This window comes from Eleutherodactylus coqui, chromosome 12 (assembly GCF_035609145.1).
Source record: "Eleutherodactylus coqui strain aEleCoq1 chromosome 12, aEleCoq1.hap1, whole genome shotgun sequence".
NCBI classification, from domain to species: Eukaryota; Metazoa; Chordata; class Amphibia; order Anura; family Eleutherodactylidae; genus Eleutherodactylus; species Eleutherodactylus coqui.
The window spans coordinates 37856664-37877823 of NC_089848.1; the positions used below are offsets into that span (position 1 = coordinate 37856664).

General features: G+C 45.3%; 1 protein-coding gene across 1 annotated transcript in view; it reads right to left on the reverse strand.

The window, feature by feature from the left end:
• The window catches only part of VWC2 (von Willebrand factor C domain containing 2), a 320493-nt gene extending 314636 nt beyond the window's left edge, over positions 1-5857 (reverse strand). Inside the window, exon 1 of the mRNA XM_066584656.1 lies at positions 5165-5857. The gene's annotated coding sequence lies outside the window, so the exon portion shown is untranslated. The remainder of the gene's footprint in view (positions 1-5164) is intronic.
• Between the last annotated feature and the right edge of the window lie 15303 nt (positions 5858-21160).

The following is a 21160-nucleotide window of genomic DNA, read 5'->3' on the forward strand; positions in this document are numbered from 1 at the left end:
GGTTTACTGGATGTCACAGGCGCTGCAGCCAATGACAGTTCAGCAATCGAGCGCTAAGCTCTGTCATTGGCTGAAGCCCCGTGACGTCCTGAAAACATGCTGGGGCAGCCTGTAGATGTGACGTCAGCAGCGGTGCGAGACACAGCGGGCAGAGGGGAGTATATGAATGTTAGTTGTTTAATTCGAACATACTCAGAAAACCTCTTTAAGAACGGGACAAAGTCTTTTCATTTGTTACTCTAATAATGCTCTGCGTGTTCGCAGAGAAACTGTTTCTGGTTTTCCTTTCCCACTTGCTTCCCGGGTGTCGATCCGGATGAGCAGATTTCCCTTTTTTCTCTCTGTATCCACCCCAAAATTTATAAATAAAAAATTTATACAAAAAAAAAATTAAAAATGTATATTTTATATGTCAGATATACCATAACATGGCAAAACCTGAACCTGATATACAGAATGAACTGTTGAACAAAATATGCAAAAAAGATAACCTACTGTGCGTGCGTGTGCATGCGTGTGTGCGTTTGTGAGTGTGTGTGCATGCATGTGTGTGCGTGCGTGTGTGTGCGCGCATGTGTGTGTGCGTGCGCGTGTGCGTACATGCGTGTGTGTGTGTGCGTGTGTGTTCGTGAGTGTGTGTGTGCGTGCGTACGTGCGTGTGCGTGTGTGTTCGTGAGTGTGTGTGTGCATGCGTACGTGCGTGCGTTTGTGAGTGTGCGTGCACGTGTGCGTTCGTGAGTGTGTGTGTGTGCGTGTACGTGCGTGTGTGCGTTCGTGAGTGTGTGTGTGCGTGTACATACGTGTGTGCGTTCGTGAGTGTGTGTGTGTGCGTGCGTGGGTGCGTGTGTACAGATTAGTTTAGCATAGTATTTACTGTGCCTGCAGATTCAGACCAAAAAATTAAAAATCAAATCTATTAGTTACTAATCATTCTACAATCCACTTATCTCAGCGCTGATGCTTCCTCTATAGGGGAGCGCACACCCGTTAGTTCTTGCTGCACTCTGATTTCAGCTCTCCCTCACAGCCCCCCGTTTCATACGTCTGTATATCAGCTCGAAGCCCGCTCTCTGGCAGCAACCTCTGCATTATTAGTTGTGCTCTTCTTGACACGGAGGGATACTGGAGGACTCCTAATTAGCGCTCGGAAGGTTTCCAGGTTTTTGAAGCATTTGGATATAGGATGAAATATTCGCATGTAACATCTATTAAATATTTAGTGTATGAAGTATAAGCAGACGTCGGAGTAAGCAATCCTCGAAAAGTTGGAAATTGTCTTTTTTTTCTTGAGGATAGTTTGGCCTTCCACAGAGTTTTCCAAGTGAATGACAGATGAATTAGATATGGCACCGTTGTCTGACAAATGATTGTCTTCCCTCCGGGATTACTGCAATGTCTAGAGGATGCCCGAATAGAGTGAGTGGAGGGTAGCACAGCATGGCGGCTCCTTCACATCTTCTGAACTTCTAGAGATGGTCAAGGTCCGAGCAGTCAGGCCAGAACCTACCAGACACTCCGGTTATCTGATACACAGTACTATCTCCTGCAGATTGTTGGACCATACCATCTCCTGCAGATTGTTGGACCATACCATCTCCTGCAGATAGTTGGGCCATACCATCTCCTGCAGATAGTTGGGCCGTTCCATCTCCTGCAGATTGTTGGGCCGTACCATCTCCTGCAGATAGTTGGGCCGTACCATCTCCTGCAGATTGTTGGGCCGTTCCATCTCCTGCAGATTGTTGGGCCGTACCATCTCCTGCAGATAGTTGGGCCGTACCATCTCCTGCAGATTGTTGGGCCGTACCATCAGTGCTGTATATTATAAGATCCCTTGGTGATATTGCAGCAGCTGACAGTATTATGCACGTTCCCCACTCTTTTCCCTGTTTTTCTTTGACACCTCCTCTCTACTATTACTCAGGTTTTTGTTTCCCTCCACTTGCCGTATCTTACTAGAGCTTATTCACATGACCGTATATACACCACTATCCTAAGCATTAGAATCCAATGCATTCATTCAGATGAGCGAGATTTAGCCGCTTAAAAAAAATGCGTGGTCAAAAATAAAACATTGGTGGCCGTTTTCAGTTGTTGATTTTATACGCTGCGTCCAAAGATAGGTCTTGCCCTATCTTTGGCAGAGATACACTTGAGGCCCCCATAGACTCCTATGGGAGCTGAAAAAAAGGGAGGGGGAGGCAGTTTAGTTGCATCCTATGCTGGCTCTATTTAAGTATTAGCAGTCATTCCAAGGATTTCTGCCGATCGCGAGGGATTTTAACGCTGCAGCGTATTTTTTTGCCGATACGCTGCAGCCGCTTGTGTGAACGGCAGAAAATACACAGCTAAAGATTGGGACTTGATCACGGCTATTCTTCATTTATGCAATTTTTCAGCACGCACGGCCGAACGTAAAAATGCATACGGTCGTGTGAAAGAGGCCATATGATTACCTATGAATGAAGTACCCTGCAGCATAAACGATGGACAATGAGCAGATCGCTCATGGTTCAGTGTAAATAGCAGCCGCTCAGTACTGAATGGCCGCTACGTTATGTCAATAGAGAGGGGCGGGGGAGCGCGAGGAGAGATCTCCTCCTGACGCCCGCTGTGAGCCAGCGATACTAACTCCTCTGCAGGCGCACAGGAGCTAATATGTGCGGAGACGAGTTTCGGGCATCGTTTGTCCAACACTCATCTTATCTAAATGGGCCTTTAGACTGCAGTGTCCATATACACTGATATATAGGAGCTGCAGCCCCAAATAATCGCCTTTCATTGTAAAATAGTTTGCCTCTAAAGGTGTCCACAGCCTTGAATGGACACTAACTTTTCACATAACTTATGCACATCGAAAACGTATGTGGCATTATCAATCTTGTAATAAACTTGTATTTTTCTTTCGTCTTTCCACTGAAAATCAGGTTTGAAGTGTCTGCCACTAGGGGCCTCCCTTCCAGCAGCTTTGCAATCCACTACTTGTTTTTAGACATTTGGCCTTTCTAGTAACAGGGGCACGGGCACACTGCTAGTTACTACATGCAGCAGAGGAGTGGACATTGCGATGTTGCCTTGCAGTGATTGGAGCAGGGCTAAGCAAAGCAACATGGGAAGTATGAGAGAGGAAGTCCTGGTCAGTACAGGAATGGCTGCTGACGTCACATCCTCCACCTGCCAGTGGATTGCAAATAGCAGGGCTGTAGAAAGATAAGAAAATCTACATGGAAAACTAGCCTGATAGAGCTCAGACCGGATGCAGCGGCCAATGCCGGCCAGGGCTGCCTGTGAAAACTCAGATATGCTTTAGGTTTAGCTTCTCACATTGTTTTAAAATGTGTTATCCCAATAGGTTGGATCTACTTGTGTTGACCCAACTTATAATGGAATTATATTATTCCCTGATTTGCTTTGTTATATTAAAGTATACCCCGATAGGCCGCCTGCAGACGGCCGGGTCACATCCCGCTGCAAGAATTCTCGCAGCGGGATCCGACCTGCGTCCCTGCAGTGACCAGTGCAGCTCACCTGCTCCTGCGTCTCCTCCGCCGGCGCGTCAGCGGTGACGTTTCTAGAACACGCTGTGATTTGTTTGTCCGTGTGTGTTTTCACGCGAACAAATCGCGGCTGTGTTCGTAGGATTGTATTATGTAATGCAATCCTATGGCAGCGGGCACGGGCGGAAATTCTGCGGGAAATCCTGCCCGTCTGCAGGAGGCCATAATCTGATAAATAAACAAGAAATACTTGTTGGGTGTTGTTGGCGGCTGTTCTTTTCCTTTTGCCTTTTACAGTATGTCAATCAATAAAACAATATCCAGAACCACTCCAAGTAGTATATCTGGCCAAAGCAACGCGTGCCTGAAGGCTTTTTTGGTGACATTTCAGTTACAACACAATTAGTGTAACTTTTTTGCTTATGTTCCACAATAGTTAGACAGGTTGTCTACCTCAACATTTTTTTCATGTTTCTGTACTTTTTACATATTTTGATTCATATGAAAACAAGACTAATATCAATTTACAATGATTAAAATATATAGTCTTCTGATGCTGAAACAAGTCAAGCTTTTGCTATGTACTATTACCCCCCCCCCCCTCCACCACCACCTTCAAAGACAAAGCAGAGTAAACAGAAACAAATGAGCTACTTTTCTGTAACTGTATAAACTAGTATCTGGAGGTTCTCTGGACCATATATAGACAATGCATGCTGCTTCTAATGACAGATGGCACATTAAGGCAATTTCTAATCCCATCAACCTTTAGAATGATGTAATACCAATACTTCTTGTATCAAACTAGATGTAATTTACACAAACACATGGGCTGACCTGCAACTCTGAATACATGTTCTGAGCAGATGTGTATGGAATAAATGGAAACAACGGCTCCATATGCATTGTAAACACTTTGTGAAGAGGCATTCATTGCCTGCAGTAGTAATCTACATGGAAGACATTATATGATTAGCAGCTCCTTTGGTTCCTTTGCTTTTCTTTCTCCACAAAGCATCAGGCTATCAATTACCCTTTCTAGTGTACAAGCCAATACAATGCAATGTCTGCAGCATAGTAGGCTGTTAATGTATTGGCTTCATACTCCATGGTAACATCTGATGAATACAGTTCAGTCAACAAGTGTCACAGTTCTGTCTGAAATGAGGACTACTGAGAAGAATCTATGTTTACGCTACGTACAATGAAAATGCTACAAGGATACATTGCACACCATCCCATTATAGCAAATTAGTTAGTTATGCTCTCCAATAATTCATCTATACTTTCATTTACCAGTAATAAAGCTCTTTCAGGCTATAAGCAGTATATTGCATTGCTCCTACATCACTAATCCTGGGTATATGGCATATACAACCCTCCTTCTCCACATATACATTGCTATGCATGGTAGATGGAGTGAGACATTACTGTCACATGCAGTCTGTGTTCTCCTCAGCATCCTCTATCTCTGTGGTTACATTCTGCATTCTATGACTCTCAGTAAGAGGGCATGAGGCTCCAGCCTAGCAGTGATCAACCTGTTGTATCTACAGTATGTATCATCCACTGAAATGGTACATAGCACACTGACGCCATGTCCCTGGAAGGATGAGTATGGTGGAAAGACAGCCTGGAATCCCCACACACCCTCTTTAATTACTAACCAGTATTAATAATGAAGCTCCCAGCTCTGCTAATACACGTGGGTCTTGCAGTGGGTGTGATCAATGGGAATTCAAAAATTACACTTCTCTTTTTTTGCTGGTTGTATCAGTGACAGCTTAGGAGAAAGGGAAAGTTTCTGAGGTCATCCTTCCTTAACATCACAAGATGAGATCCTTAACACAGTGAAGAGATAAGCAGACTGTAATATCCTCTCAAGCCTTATCAGTGAGGATGGGTAACCCCAAGAACCCCGGTGCCATTATCTCTTCTTGTAGAATGGCCAGCAGAGTCATATCACTGACAGCATCACCATCCTCTGTAGGTCAATCAGGAAAGCTGGTCTGATCACTGCATCCCTGGCTCTGCTTGCAGTAACCCATGATTGATGGTGTCTTTCCTGGGATAAGGCTGGAGCTTGATGTCCCTCTGATTCTGATGCTTGGTCTTCTGGATGACTGGAGGAAGCAGTGACCCGAGATGTAAAGTCCAGTAAGTGACTAAAAGAGCAGGAGGTTGTGGCTGGCACTGCCAGACAAGCTGCTAGGAGCTCTGCTGCCAACTCATTTCATCCTGCAGGAGAAAAATCGTGTAGCTGGGATTTTCCTTGTAGAATAAATCTAGCTCCTGTATCTGCTGGAACATGCACTGGGAAGAATTCAAGTGTCTTCAGTACAGTCCTTTAAGACATCTGACAGAATGAATTACAATTGAGAAATGCAGCAAGGAAAGTGTTTTGCATGTCATTGAAATGCATGAGCACAAGTGGATGTATGCAGGGCGCAGCACATAAGATCTATCTGTCTCTATTGAACTCTTGTGAATGTGGAGCCCCGGCTGGGGAAGAATCAGGAGGAGGGAGGTGGGAGGTGCTGCCAGGGGATTCTCTCAGCCTGTGCATACAATAAGTCAGGAGACATCTTCTCTTAATAGGGATTTCAAAGCCTTTTCCAATATCAAGTTGTCTGATTTCACAGGCTGGAAGCTTAGAGGCCAGGAGGGGAGGCTGCTGCTAATCTGCTGCTGCAGCACACACTGAGCCAGGTCACTGCTCCACCTGCATGCAGGCTCTCCAGACACTGTTAACTCCTTGTCACGCTCCATTCACAAACACATCCATATCAACTAGGAGTTGGACACTTTCATTAACGTGAGCTAGCTCTGCTTATTGCCATTTTTATCATATGTGATATTGTGTTTATATCTTCTATGATCTAGTATTGTTTGTAGCCAAAGTATCAAATAGATCAATGTTACATTTGTTTATAAATATGAAGAATGATACTTAGAATATTTCCGTACAGCAAACAATGTAACCGTCTACAATGTCCTTATATTTACTGATATTTTGTATCACTGCGGCAGTTTTATTTGTAATATTTGTACATTTTATATAGAAATTCTAAGATTTACAAATTATATAACAGTACCGTATACAGTAGTACTATTATATAATGATTCAAGCTGCTGTATATACCGTATCAGCTATGATCATGCAACTGTCATATCACTTTAGTTGTAAAACTCACTTATCTGTGCCATTACCCACCTGCCTACAGAAATGTAGCGCACTTTAATGTACATGAGGTTCAAAAGCCACACTCAGTATTTGTGGCTTTATGTATAAAGGGGGGAACTGATGGCACAACTGATGCTATTATTTTTAATGCAGTCAGCTGTGCCCTTCTTTACAGAAAAAGTGTCTGGAACATGCGCATGACAATCGTGGGTGCATAATGTATGGTGACAGGGCCTGGAGGGCTAAGGGGCTTGCTCTGCTGTATGGCCATCCTGCAGTTTAGCAGCAATTTTGAGTCTTGCCTCACTCACATGCACAGATGGAAGGTGGCTGAGGAGGGGTAGGAGAGTCTGTAGGAGGGTCTGCGTTGCTCTCATGGGCTCTGGAGCAAATGTTCAGGCATGGGCCCACCTCATAGAAATTCTCTTTCTGAGCATGCTCCCTCCACAAAAGCTGGCGGCATCACTCAGTATTTTAAGCCACCCATTGATGAAGCTACAGCAGCCAGTGGCATTGTTAGGATCTTAAAATATTAGGGGCAAAAGCCCTAAGTCATATGTGACCCCCCACCCCCACTCAAAAAATATGCCTCTAAGGCCACTCTCACACATGGGCTTTTTACCACAGTGTTTTGAAGGCCACAGTAATTGCGGTAAAATGCTTCCATTGATTTCAATGGAGCCTTGCAGACATGTGCTTGAATGTGGCGTTTTCTAAAATCCCTGCCTCCTGAAAGAGCTGATTGTGATTGGCTGAGGCGCTCAGCCAATCACAGGCAGCTCTTGCCTGTCATTCATTCATTAAAATCCCCGCCTGCTGATAGATCAGCACTACAGAGCTGGGGACAGCGCAGAGAAGACTCGGCTGAGCCCTGGCTGAAGCAAGGTGAGTATGTATTTTTTTGGTTTTTTACACTACTTTTACTGGATTTTCAGGGAAAGGCTTATATTTAAAGCCCTTCCCTGAAATCCAATGACAGGCGACAGCAGGATTCTCTGTGACAGCTGCGGTAGGGAATTGAAGAATTCCTCTGCTGCATCTGTCACAGATGTGGCAGGTGCAGCAGCAGGGAATTATTTTTACTAGCGGGGATGAAGGAAACAGCTGCCACATACGGGAGACGTGTTCTGCATCCCCACGGGGGACACGGCAGTAGCGGTGAGGTAAGGTTTTTTTTTTTTTACACTAAAATTATTGTTTTTCAGGGAAGGACTTATATGTAAAGTCCTTCCATGAAAAACAATTCAGGGGTGCTGGTAGACCATTGTCTTCAATGGGGTTCGTTACTGAAAATGAGCACCCGAACATTTTAGTGCTCAATCATCTCTAGTGACAAATAACGCAGAAGTAGCGACACTTCTGAAGGTGGGTTTTCTGAAGTTATTACATAGACCAGCGCAGGGGTAATGTCTGACCTGCTAAACATGGGTCTAATCTGTTCACTGTTATCACAATTGTAGCAAGTAAATGTCCATTGGGATAAACCATGTTAAAGGACATTATGTCACTCAGGCATGGGATGTGATCGCAGTATCTGATGGCTCTAGTATGCTACACAGTTTGTACTTAGTCGTGGCCCTATAGTAGCCAATAAGAAATTCACACATGCAAACACTGAATCCGGTCCTATTTTGGTCCTTTTTGACGGATGAGTATAGGATATGAATGCGCGGGGCTATGTGAACATCAGACAGCATACTGCGGGGTCTGAGTGCTCACCAATCTTTTCTGCACAGATTTTTACAGGTGTGTGCCCATGTGAATTCAGCCTCAGGACGGCTTCAAATGACTGCAAGGGCAAAAATGCTCATGATAGCGCAAATGTTTGCCATGTGAAGGTCATGCTATCGCGTGCTAAGTGCATTCTACTGCACTTTCTAAATTGCTGGGGACCGTTCACATTGGCGCTTGATTGAAAAGGTTGTGCAGCCTAAATATTCCCCGCTGTTGTCTATTTCCCCTATGAAATTGCGCAGTTCATTGCAGAATTTTGCAGGGATCGAGCGCGCATTTATGCACCACAGTAGGCCCCTATGGTGCTTTAGGTACACAGCTGAAAAAAATAGAGTAGGACGCATTTTTTTGCACGAGAGTGAAACGCGCACAAAAAAGAAACTGTGAACTATTTTTTTTTTTATTGTGTAAGTTTTAATACTAATTAGCAGCGCATTGCATGTTTGAAATGTTTATGTCACGGTACAGAAGTTGTATAATAACACAACAAATGTGTCAACTTTCTGTTTTTTGTTTTTTTTTTAATTCTAAAACTCAATTAAAAATTACTCAAAAGAAAAAAGTCCGGTGAGAATTAATCCATTGAAAACAATGCGTTCTAGTCTCTGCACAGCAGTGCGCAAACGCCGTCATCTGAAGCCGTCCTGACACGGTTTTGAAGAAGCTGTGTGCCATCCAATATGACTGCCAGTCTGCTTTTTACAGGATTGCCACCCAACTTTCTCACACCGTTGAGCCGGATAACCGCCAAGTTATGTGGTGCCCTGGCTATGGAGGAATCAGCCTCTCTGAGGAGCTGAACATCTGAGTAACAGTAGAGGGGGACAGCGATAAAAGTTCTATCACCGGCCACCCTGCATACCGAGGATCAGACTACAAAACATTTCGACTTAGAAGTTTCTGAGTTTTATAAGTGTCTGGGAAACCTGTGTGACAAGTGCCATTGCCACGCCGCAGCAACCACAGGTCAGCCAGCATGCCAGACACCTGAATGCCTACTTAAGCTACTCGCCTCATGGCACAGTTATTACTGCACTACTCCCAACACAATATAACTAAACTGCATTTTTACCCCAAGTGTCTGTGTGGTTATACAGAGTTTGATCTCTAGCAAGCAATATCCCTCTACTTTGCAGTTTCCCTTTACAACAGGCCTGTTGTGAGTCTCTATTAGTGTTCATACTGATTACCTATCTTGGGGTCGATCTCACTTATAGTTTGTTGCTTGAGATAGAAAGAGTCATTGACCCAATACTCCTTTAACCGGTCTCCAACTGTGCAGTCAGCAGGACACGGGCCTTTTAGAACAGCAGCGGCGACTGTTACCGTTTCTGCAAATCGTTGCTTCATTACTTTCACAGAATTCTCAATCGGGTCAAGGAGATCCTGTTGCCTCACTTCTGTTAGGATGAGGGGTGAGTATTAAGGTTTATTCAACGGGTGATTACATGCTGGTATGTGCCACAGTGAAGCTGAGTATGCTGGCAGTAAGGGATTACTTCTGGTTCACAGCGGCCTGTAGTAGCCTCACCTGACCAGCATTACCTGACCAGCGGTGCTGGGCACTGGAAGTTGGGAAGCCTTCAGAGGAGGTGAAGTGGAGCGCCGTATAATATGAAATCACCTGTGGATATGCAGCTGATTTCCAGTCAAAATGGTTTTTGGATCCAGAAATGTTGCGGAAGTGTCCCCTATATCGGCCTCAGTAGTAATAGTGACCCCCTATATTGGCCCCACTAGTAATAGTGACCCCCACAGTGCCATCAGTAGTAATAGTGTCCCCCACAGTGGCTTCACTAGTAATAGGTTGCCCCACAGTGGCTTCACTAGTAATAGTGTCCCCCATAGTGGCCTTAGTAGTAATAGTAACCCCTATATCAGCCTCAGTAGTAATGGTATGCCCTATGTCAGCCCCAGTAGTAAGAGTGACCCCCACAGTGGCTTCAGTAGTAATAGTGGCCCCTATATTGGCCTCAGTAGTAATAGTTTTCTCCATAGTGGCGTCAGTAGTAATAGTGGCCCCTATATCAGCCCCAGTAGTAATGGGGACTCCATAGTGGCCCCAGTAGTAATAGTGACCCCCTATATTGGCCTCAGTAGTAATAGTGACCCCCACTGTAACTCCGGTAGTAATAGTGAGGCAGACATGACATATCCCTACTCTAGCGGGACACCAACCACGTGAAAACCTGCCTGCAAGCAGGGCGATCATCCTGATAAGGAAACTTGGGACCAAGCTTTTCCTGGATGGCAAATGATCCACAGCAGGACAGGACACAGCACACACCAACTCACAGAACAGGACTGTTCATGCCTGATGTCTGGAAATCTACATAGACACCAAACATGTTACTGTTCACACCAACACATTAGGGATTGCATGCAACACAGAGCAGGACTGTTCATACACCTTGTCTGGCACTTGCACAGACCCAATGAACACAACACTGTTCACACACATGTCTGGCCATTTGCACAGACATACACCATACATCATGCATAAAAGCAAAATCCTAGGGTGACAGGGAAACCCAACACAGAAACCCCACTTAGAGCTCACATGCATACAGATAAACCATTGCTAGTGTCCTCACACCAAGGGGAAAGAGTCAGACATCATACTAACATATAGGGGAAAGTGTCAGGCATCACCCACATACATAAGACATGTGGAGGCCGCACCTGTCAAAGGGAATGGGAGAGGGGGTCTGCATATGATGCAGACGAGGACTACAGATGTCCAGATCGTCCTCAGGGAAAGTGAGAGAGACACTACACACTAAACATACATAACACCAAGCACAAAGTGGGAGTAACGCAGAATGCATAAACATGATGAAATGACCAGCATTCTCTGGCAAGAGAAGCTGGTATTTATGTACAGCAGACCAGGGGGATTGGCTGGAGAATACCACACCCAGCCAGCTTAATTACCCCACACCTGTGAAGCTGTGCTCATGGAAACCTGTAGAACCACAGGTCCCAGCCACACAACCTAACAGCTGCTGTTCATTGGCCAAACCCCCACAAAATTAAAGAAAATTCTAACATTTATCAGTTTTGCTAACTTCATCCAAAATGTCTCCATGATCATTACACCAATTACTCAACTCACAATGCAGTAATGTGTTATTAATAGAGCTGAGCGAACGTACTCGGATAGGCACTACTCGTCCGAGTAATGTGCCTTATCCGAGTACCTCCCCGCTCGTGCTGAAAAGTTCGGGTGCCGGCACGGAGCGGGGAGCTGCAGGGGAGAGTGGGGAGGAACGGAGGGGAGATCTTTCTCTCCTTCTCTCCCGCCCGCTCTGCCCCGCTCCCCGCTGCGACTCACCTGTCAGCAGCGGAGCGCCCCGAATCTTTCAGCACGAACACAGCGGTACTCGGATAAGGCACATTACTCGGACGAGTAGTGCCTATCCGAGTACGTTCGCTCATCTCTAGTTATTAACATGTTATTTATTTACTCTTTGTTACAAACACAGATACGCCTGCAAGATTAACATGCGAGGAGGGGACAGAGACTGCTGATCTCTCGGAAGCACAGTACCTGAGTCATTGCAGTGGATTTCAATGGTGAACACCATAACAAACCACCCATCTGCCTTGGCACAGTTGGCAAATTGCTTCCCAAATTTCGCCAAACAGATTTTGTGCTGGACCTGCCCAAACCGGGACATAACAAAACTGCAGCGGACAAAGCAACAACAATGGCCATCCTGGTGTCCTTCTGGAAAAGCCCACATCATAACACCCAGCATCTGTCACAGGAGAGTGGAGTGATACGAACCACCAGAGCACGGATGCTGGCTGCGCACAATGGCACCCATAAGAGATACAGCTGTTGCAGCATCTCAATGAAACTGATCCCAATTGCCACGATGAATTTGCAGAATGGATGTCACAGCAATTACAATGGGACCAACAGTTCACAGAGACTGTTCAATGATGAAGTAAAAGTCTACGTGAATGCGGAGGTGAACCGATAACCAAGATCTTGTTTGTTCAACACACATCCACACCGAACAGATCCCCCTAAAATGGTTGCATACAGAAAGTCATGGTGTGATGTGGTGCCTGGACTATGAAGATAGCGGGCTTATTCTGCATCAACAGTAAACTTACTGCTGCCAACTATCTGCAATTGTTATGTAACATTGTGTTCCAATCACTGTGCAATGAAGATAGCATATTCCCAGTGCTCTTCCAGCAGGATGCTTCCCCACAGTATAGACATGATGTTTGCAAATTCATGGATCTTCAGGTTATAGGCAACTGAAATGAGTATTATGGCCCAGTGGAGTGGCCTCTGTGCTTGCCAGATCTTTTTCCCTTGGACTTCTACCCATGGGGTGATGTCAAGTCCAGGGTTTCCACAGTGTGGTGCAAATGCAACAATGGAGCCTAAATGCCTGTGCAAGCATTTCTGCTGAGGCGTCGCTCTCAGAGCATTGTGAATAGAAGAGGATAGCCTTGACGATTCAAAGTAGCAGGGAGCACATCAAGCATATCCTATAGTGGATCTTTGCTGTGTTCCTGGTCACAGAATATGTGTTAATTACTTTTGCATACATGACATTTAAGCACAGGTTTGGATTCCACAACAAATTCTCTATCAGATACGTATGTCACATGCACCCCTTCCCATTTGAAAATATCAACTTGGGTCCAAGATAGCGGCTCTCAAAAAGGACACCACCCTCACAGATTTACCCCCTTTCCCTTAGCAACATGCCACACACAGGATGGTGTTCTCATCCACTGTTCACATTTAGGCCTCCTTCCCACGAACGGATTTCCGCCGCGTAATTCGCGGCGAAAATCCGCTACGTTGCCCGCAGCTATTAGGTTCTATTGAACCTAATAGCTCAGGGCTCATGGTGCGGAATTCCACCGCGGAATTCCGCACCATGAAATCACCCGTCCTCACCCACGGCATGCTCTATTTGCCACGGGTGTACACGCAGACGGCTTCCATTGCAGTCAATGGAAGCCGTCCGTTCACGCTATCTCCCGCTGTAGCACAGTGGAAGATAGCGTGAAAACGCTTCCCCGCCTACCGCCGCCGCGTCATATGACGCGGCGGCGGTGGGCGGGGAAGCGTCATGCGGGACCCAGAACAACGGATCCGCTGGTAAGTATGGGGTCTCTGGGGGGCACCGTGACGGGCTTCGCCGCGGAATATTCCACGGCGGAGCCCGTCACGCTCGTGTGCAGCTGGCCTTATTCAGATGTCTGCATACCTTCGGGCCACCGTATAGACTATATGGGCAAAAGGATTTGGACACTGCAGAAAATCAGCAAATATGCTGGGAAGGGCATGGATAAAATAAAAAGCTGCTCATTTTGTAATAACTGTTCATTCATCTGACCGAGCCCTTGTGGAACGGACTGGAGCAACGGGTACGACCCCGCCAACCACGCCCATCCTCACAATAATCTCTTCTCACAGCCTGGCATGAGGAATGGTGGCTACTCCTGCCCAGACTTACAGAGAACTTGTGGAGAGTCCGCCTCTACGTGTTACCACTGGAATACAAGCAGAAGGAGGGCCGACATGTTACTACATAGAAGAATAAGGAACTTCTTCTGAAAACCATGCAGACTCCAAATACTTTTGTCCATATAGTGTATATATAGTAATACAATTCCTGCGGTCTACATTCATTACTTATCAACATTAAAGTTAATCTGCCATGTTCTTCAATGAATCTTCAGTATTACAGGATGTCAGATGTAAGATTAACTAGATGATCCCCGAAATTACTGTTTGTTGTTGAAATAGTTTGTTTTTCAAATAAGAATGTGATCAGTAATTAATCTAGTACCACAGATTTAGGCCGCATTCCCACGAACGTATATCAGCTTGGTTTTCACGCCGAGCCGATATACGTCGTCCTCATGTGCAGGGGGGGGGGGAGGATGGAAGAGCCAGAAGCAGGAACTGAGCTCCTGCCTCCTCTCCACCCCTCTGCACTATTTGCAATGGGGAGAGGCGGGGCGGGGCTAATTCTCGCCACTTAGCCTTGCCCCGCCCCACCTCCTTTCATTGCAAATAGTGCAGAGGGGCGGAGAGGAGGCCGAGAGGGGACAGGAGCTCAGCTCCTGCTCCAGGCTCTTCCATGCTCCCCCCCTGCACACGAGGACAACGTATATCGGCTCGGCGTGAAAACCGAGCTGATATACGTTCGTGTGAATGCACCCTTAGGTTTTGATCTATTCCTATGTAGATCTTCTGCTGATTTCGGATTGCCATTCCTTTAAATGAATGCAGATTTTCCGTAAGCCTTCATTTCATCGGCTGTCCTGGCCTTTCGCAGGAGTACTTCAGCACATACAATATTGCTACTCGGGTCTAAAGTGTTTTGAATATGGAAATAAATCAGAATATATTTATTACAGTAATTGATCATGAAGGGCTTTTCATCATGTTTAATGAAGATTGGATTCCCTCACAGAATGTCAAATCCCCTGAATCCAGAACTTCCAGGATGTTGATGTGAAAGAGCGGTAGAAACATTAGGAGATTAAAGACTAGACCGAGCGCCAACTGAAGCCCATGGAACCATCATTTTATCTACTAAGTTCATTAGACGCCTTCTCATCATTTTCAGTTTACTATTCAAAATACTACAATATATCCAATTTACTACTGAAAGCCCTGTCTGTCTCCCTCACACAGCATGGGGCTCGCTCGTCTGCGTCCTGCCCTTGTACGAGGGAGTGACCTCTTTCTGTGATATGAACTTCTAAGCACAACTAGGTCTTTTGAAACTTGCAAGAGTATAACTACCTCGCCTGCACTGTTATAGAAGCCTTCAAGATGCGGAGGCTAGTGATCGCTCTTGATGAAGGAGGAGAAAAAAATATAGTACACAGGAGGATGGGATAGGACATGGATATTACAACGCAGAATGCTGCTAGGTCAGACATCAGAGAAAACGCCAAGTGAGCAGAGTGGGCCATAGTAATCAGAACCGTTACATTTCCTGAATCTGCATATTTATTTATAGGCTGAACAGGGTCCAAATTAGGCCTTTGTTTGGGAACCTGTGGATATTTAGAAAATGACTGTGTGGCGCTATTGTTTAGTGTCTTATGCATTGCCTAAATACGTGGCAATTTCTATGTGACATTCCTGCTATTTTTTTTCTCTTGAGGGTGCCAACCCACTAGCCATATTTTTTCTTTTGATGCGAGAGCAATGATTATGAAACCAATGGTTTTCAATGGTTCCATACTCATTTGTGATTTTTACTTCTAAGTTTCACATGGCAGAGAAAAAATCTGCGATATCGCTCAGTGTTTCCAATGGTGCCAGCAGCAGCAGCACTAGGCCCATTAAAAACACAGGGAATACATTGTGGACTTCTGCCACAGCTGTGACAGCTATGGCAGAGGACACCTTCATCCCAGAAGGGACCACAGGGGTGAAGGAATCCTCTGCCACAGCTGTCACAGCTGTGGCTGAAGTCCGTGATGCTATCCCATTACTTTCAATGGGGTCGGCACTGCTACAGCCCCATTGAGAGCAGTGGATTGAAGGCAAGCCCCGCAGCGAAGGTTTTCGGAGAAAGGGCTTGAAATATAAGCCCTTCCTTGAAAATCAGCCCTAGCTGTAAAAAAAATTGAAAAAAAAAATTATACTCACCTATAAGAGCCATCCGGCTCTTCTCTTTGGAACGGCAGTCTTCTTCTGTGTTCTGGTGGCCGGGGATTGAAAAATCCCCACGCCCAGAAAGTGCTGGTGTCATTGCATGGGTGCTCAGCCAATCACAGGCAGCTCTTAGCCATTGAATGACAGCAGAGCGCTACCTGTGATTTGTCACAGCGCTCAGCCAATCACAGGCAGGACTCAACCTATCATAAATACAATGACTGGCTGAGCGCCCTTGTCGGTAGGCACCCTGAATGATCGATTTTCATTAAGCCATTAATAAAGCAATAGGCTGGTATTCTAGCTGATGGGGGACATGTATAGGGCTAATATAGCTAAACCACCCTCCAGATACCCCTAGTGTACCCTGTCAGATGCCATCTCCATATCAAGAGCAAAGAGCAATGAAAGCATCCCATGGGCTCTTGCTAGTTGAATCAGATTTGAAAAATGTATGGCTCAATCTAGAGGTAAATGACAAGCCACAAATCACACCTGGTCTGCATTAATAAAATATTATGAAGAATTCCGCTATGTGCAGAACTTGTTACATCAGTATTGAGAAGGGGCATAGGGCAAAAGTTGGCAGGCGAGGTGGGGTCTTTACTTGGTTTGGGAGAGTGACTATAGTTAGCATTTTTACAGGGAAAATTGCCAACGTATACAAATTTGTGATACACTATAGTCAACCTGTCATATTAGGGTGGCTTTACATGGGCATGTGCGCAAAAACGGTTGCATAAGTGTAACATATTTGTGCCGTGAGTTTCTTTTGCCTGCGTATCTGCATATATTTTACTGTTTTTGCACATGCGCAAAATCAAACCCATGCAAGCAGGACCTAAAGCTGTCATAATTGACCCTGCCCACTGTAATCAACCATAGATAGACCACATGTACGGCGTGACGCTATTCTGCGGTGCTTCTTGAGAGTAGCTGAGGTTGGAGACTTCTCTTCTGATGATGAGGACGTTCTTTAGCCTTGGTTGCTGTCGTGCAGATTTGGTCACATGACATGGAGAAGGATGTGCCTAGAAGGAGGATGCTCTGGGTTTGTCCCCTGCTGTCACAGTGTGTCCGTAAGAGCCATTTCTATACCCTTTATGCTGACTTGAAACGCCATCCAGAAAAGTTCCTCGCTTTCCGTCGTTTGTCAGTCCAACTGTTTGATAAACTTCTGGAGGAGTTGTGATCTGGAATTATATACACTGACAGCATGTGTTGGTGTATATCAGCTGAGGAATGACTCCTGGTCACCCTGAGATCAGTAAATAGTTGTTATTTCTTGGCTTGTGTTTTTCCTATTTTTCTTTCTAAAATGTTTCACTTGCCTTCTTTCTGTGTGTTCCTGGGGATTCCATGCTGCTGCGCATTTTCTCAACTGCATCAGGGTACTGGATGCAAACACATTGGTGTTAAAAAGCCGCTGCACTCAGGGTCCCAGTATTTCAATTATAAGCAGTACTTCCCAGTCCCAAAAGAGGCACTAGGTCTTATTTTCGGGGGACGTCTTCTTATACTTACTTGGCTGGCTCGGTCCATGCCCCTGAGCCGCAGCATTGATTTGCCAATTCATAAATCCAACCTCCACAATGCAATGGTTGTGATTGGTTTTCGAGCGCTGCTCAGCCAATCAATGCAGCACTGGATGAACCAATCACAGCCACTGCATTGGCTGAGCAGAGCTCGAGAACCAATCAGAGCCACCGATTCCTGAAGGTGGGATTTATGAATCCCGTAACCAAGAAGCAATCTTCTGTGGATGGCCGAGGACTGCAGGAAGCATGCTGGAGCTCCGGAGAGCAGCAAGAGGGACGTGAACTGAGCCTGCTAGGTAATATATTGATTTTTACGAATCTAAAGCATCTAGGGCTTATTTTTGGGGTTGGGCTTATATTTCAAGCCTCTCCAAAAACCCTGAAATATCAGGGTTAGGCTTATTTTGGGGAAAAGGTCTTATTTTCAGGGAAACAGGGTAGTAACTATCAATTGTGAATATCGGGGCTTCCAGAGTGGGTCAATGACTTTTGGCCGAACAGCTATCCCTGCCAGAACCACGGAACCATCCTGGCCCTTCAGGTCATTGTTGCAGATAAGGGATTTGGCCTGACGACTTATGTTCTGTGTCCCTTTGCTCACTTGCAGGGACATGGACACTAGGAACCAGGTGTCTAATTACTGACTCACCCATGCCAGGTGTTTGGTGGTGTATGCCTTTGGGATTCTCTCCAACAAGTTTTCTGCAGTACACTTCAGCTGAGACCTGACAATGTGTGTGCAGTAATTACTGCCTGTGCAGCTCTGCATCATTTTCCCGGGACAACAATGCTGGTTGGAATGCAGAAGAAACTGTACCTACAACTCTTCCATCGGAAGTAGTAGGTGACCCCAGGCTACATTACAGACCAGCAGCATCAGCTCTCCAAGTCAGGGACATCTTCACAGGCTACTTTGAGTCCTCAGGCAGCAGTTCCATAGCAGATGGACTATGTTCAAGGAAGCAGATGAAATGGTCTCTCCAAATAAAATTATAATTTTTTTTTAAGTTAGCTCTACTTTAAAGGGGTTGTCTTGCGGCAAACCTCAAAATTTTACCTTACCCCATTCCCCCTGTCACCCCCTGGCATAAAATAGCAAATTAAAGCGGTTTTTAAACCACTTGCTACTCACCGATCCGATGAAATAAGGACTTTAAAAAATCTTCTCCCAAAGATGGCCGCCGGTCCTTTCCCAGGGATGCACTGCGGTTTTCTCCCATGGTGCACCGCGGGTCTTCTCCCATGGTGCACCATGGGCTCTGTGCGTTCCATTGCCGATTCCAGCCTCCTGATTGGCTGGAATCGGCACACGTGACGGGGCGGAGCTACGATGGCGACGCGGTGACCAGCTCTCCGGCACGAGTGGCCCCATTCACCAGGCAGAAGACCGCACAGCGCAAGCGCGTCTAAAAAAGCAAGAAGCCAGCGAAATTAGACGGCACCATGGCGACGGGGACGCTAGCAACGGAGCAGGTAAGTGAATAACTTCTGTATGGCTCATATTGAATGCACGATGTATATTACAAAGTGCATTAATATGGCCATACAGAAGTGTATACCCCCACTTGCTGCCGCGAGACAACCCCTTTAATTTTTTGATTAAGCTAGATACTTACTGGCACATGTCTAGTTAGGGACTTGATGATCAAGACAACGAGGACCCTTGGCATGAGGTGCAAGCTTAAAGCAAGTTTGCCAAATTAAAAATGTTATTTCTTTTATCCAACACTTTCATTTTTCTGAAATTTACTATATGTAACAATTTTGACAAAATCAATAACTAATCCCTCATTAACGCGTGCAAAAATGAAGCAAAAATAGCAATTCCAACAAAAGAAGCCGTTTGTCCAACAAAACCCATGCTTTTTGTGTTGAAAAGTTGCTTACAAATGAGTTGTCTGTTAGTCAGAGTGCCATTAAACGCTGACGGGCACAGTACAATACCGCTGCCCTACTGTCTGCATGCTATCTATTGCTTTCATACATTGTGGGAGCCTAGATGGGAGCACACTGCAATAGCCTGAAACCACCATGTGTCTGTGTGTCTGTCATGTCAGTAAGCATAGAGTGGCTCATCAGGGGGCCACTGTATGACTAATGCCACAGAATGTAACATTCACAATAGCTGGATACATTCACCTGTTTTCCATGACGGATGAATAAAGTGCTGCAGCGCAGCTTGATGACTCAATCATCTATTTATGCAGAAAAAACATAAAGAATACATTTTATTTATGTTAAAAAAAAACAAAAAATGAAACACAAGAAAGCCTTTAGAGGTCCCTCAGGAAAGGTTCATTATCCTGTGGGCCCTGTGGCTCTAGCCTCTGGCTTCTGCCCATAGTGCTAGGGACAGCCTGGGATGAAGGGGGCAGTAAAGCCCGTGTAGTAATGCTGACCCCCTGTCTTGGTGGCCCCAGTAGTAGTAGCGTTCCCTATTTTGGCCCCATGTAATAATATTAACCCCCACAGTAGGTAGCCCCAGTAATATTAACCCCCACAGTAGGTAGCTCCAGTAATATTAACCCTACAGTAACCCCAGTAATCTTTGCTTGTTAAAGACCCATGTAAGGAGTCGAAACGTCGCCTTCTCTTATGATGTACGGGGAATAAAGAAAACACCCTGATGGGTGTATGAACTTTATATTGTTCTGCTGCCGTGATTTCACCTCTACTAGAAAACTATTAACTAGAACATTTTGCTGGCAAAGGTTAAATAGGGATGTTTTTAGTTTTGTGTCTACATGTGAAGTATGTGCAAGAACCAAAACACCTCGTATTCTTCCTGTGAAAAGGTTGTTACCCCTGCTTGTCTCTGAAAAAACATTTGTCCGTGGATTTTATTACCGATTTGCCGCTTTCCAAGGGGAATACAGCCATCTGGGTGGTAATCAATCGCTTTAATAAGATGTGCCATTTTGTGGCACTACCCAGTCTCCCAAATGATTTTTATTTCTCATGGTTAACATAGTTTATGACCGGGGAGTAGAGTTTGTTTCCAAATTCTGGCAGTGCTTGTGTACTCAGTTGGGAATTCAACTCTTTATCTCCACCGGATATCATCCTCAGACTAATGGCCAAACAGAAAGGTGTAATCAAAATTGTGAGCAATACTTGTGGTGCTAAATTTCGGATAATCAGGAGGAGTGGTCCAAATTTTTGCCTTTGGATGAGTTGGCACTGAGCAATAGGTCTTTGGAATCTACAGGCACTTTGCCATTTTATTGTAACTATGGATTTCACCCTTGTTTTGGTTCGCTTACTAATGCACGTTTAGAGGTACCAGAGGAGGGGGAGTTTTACTCTAACATTGAGGCGATTTGGGAGGATAGCTAATGTGTTTCACAAGTCTCTAATAAAACAATATATTGATCCTGCCCAGTCGAAGTTTATAGAGATCTTCAGTTTGAGATCAGTCACATTATAGACTCCCACCTTGTGAGGAACACACTGCAGTATTTGGTTCATTGTTGGTGATAAGGGCCAAAGGAAAAGATGTGGGTCCTGGATGTCATTGCGGATCATCTAATAAGCAGCTACCATAAACATA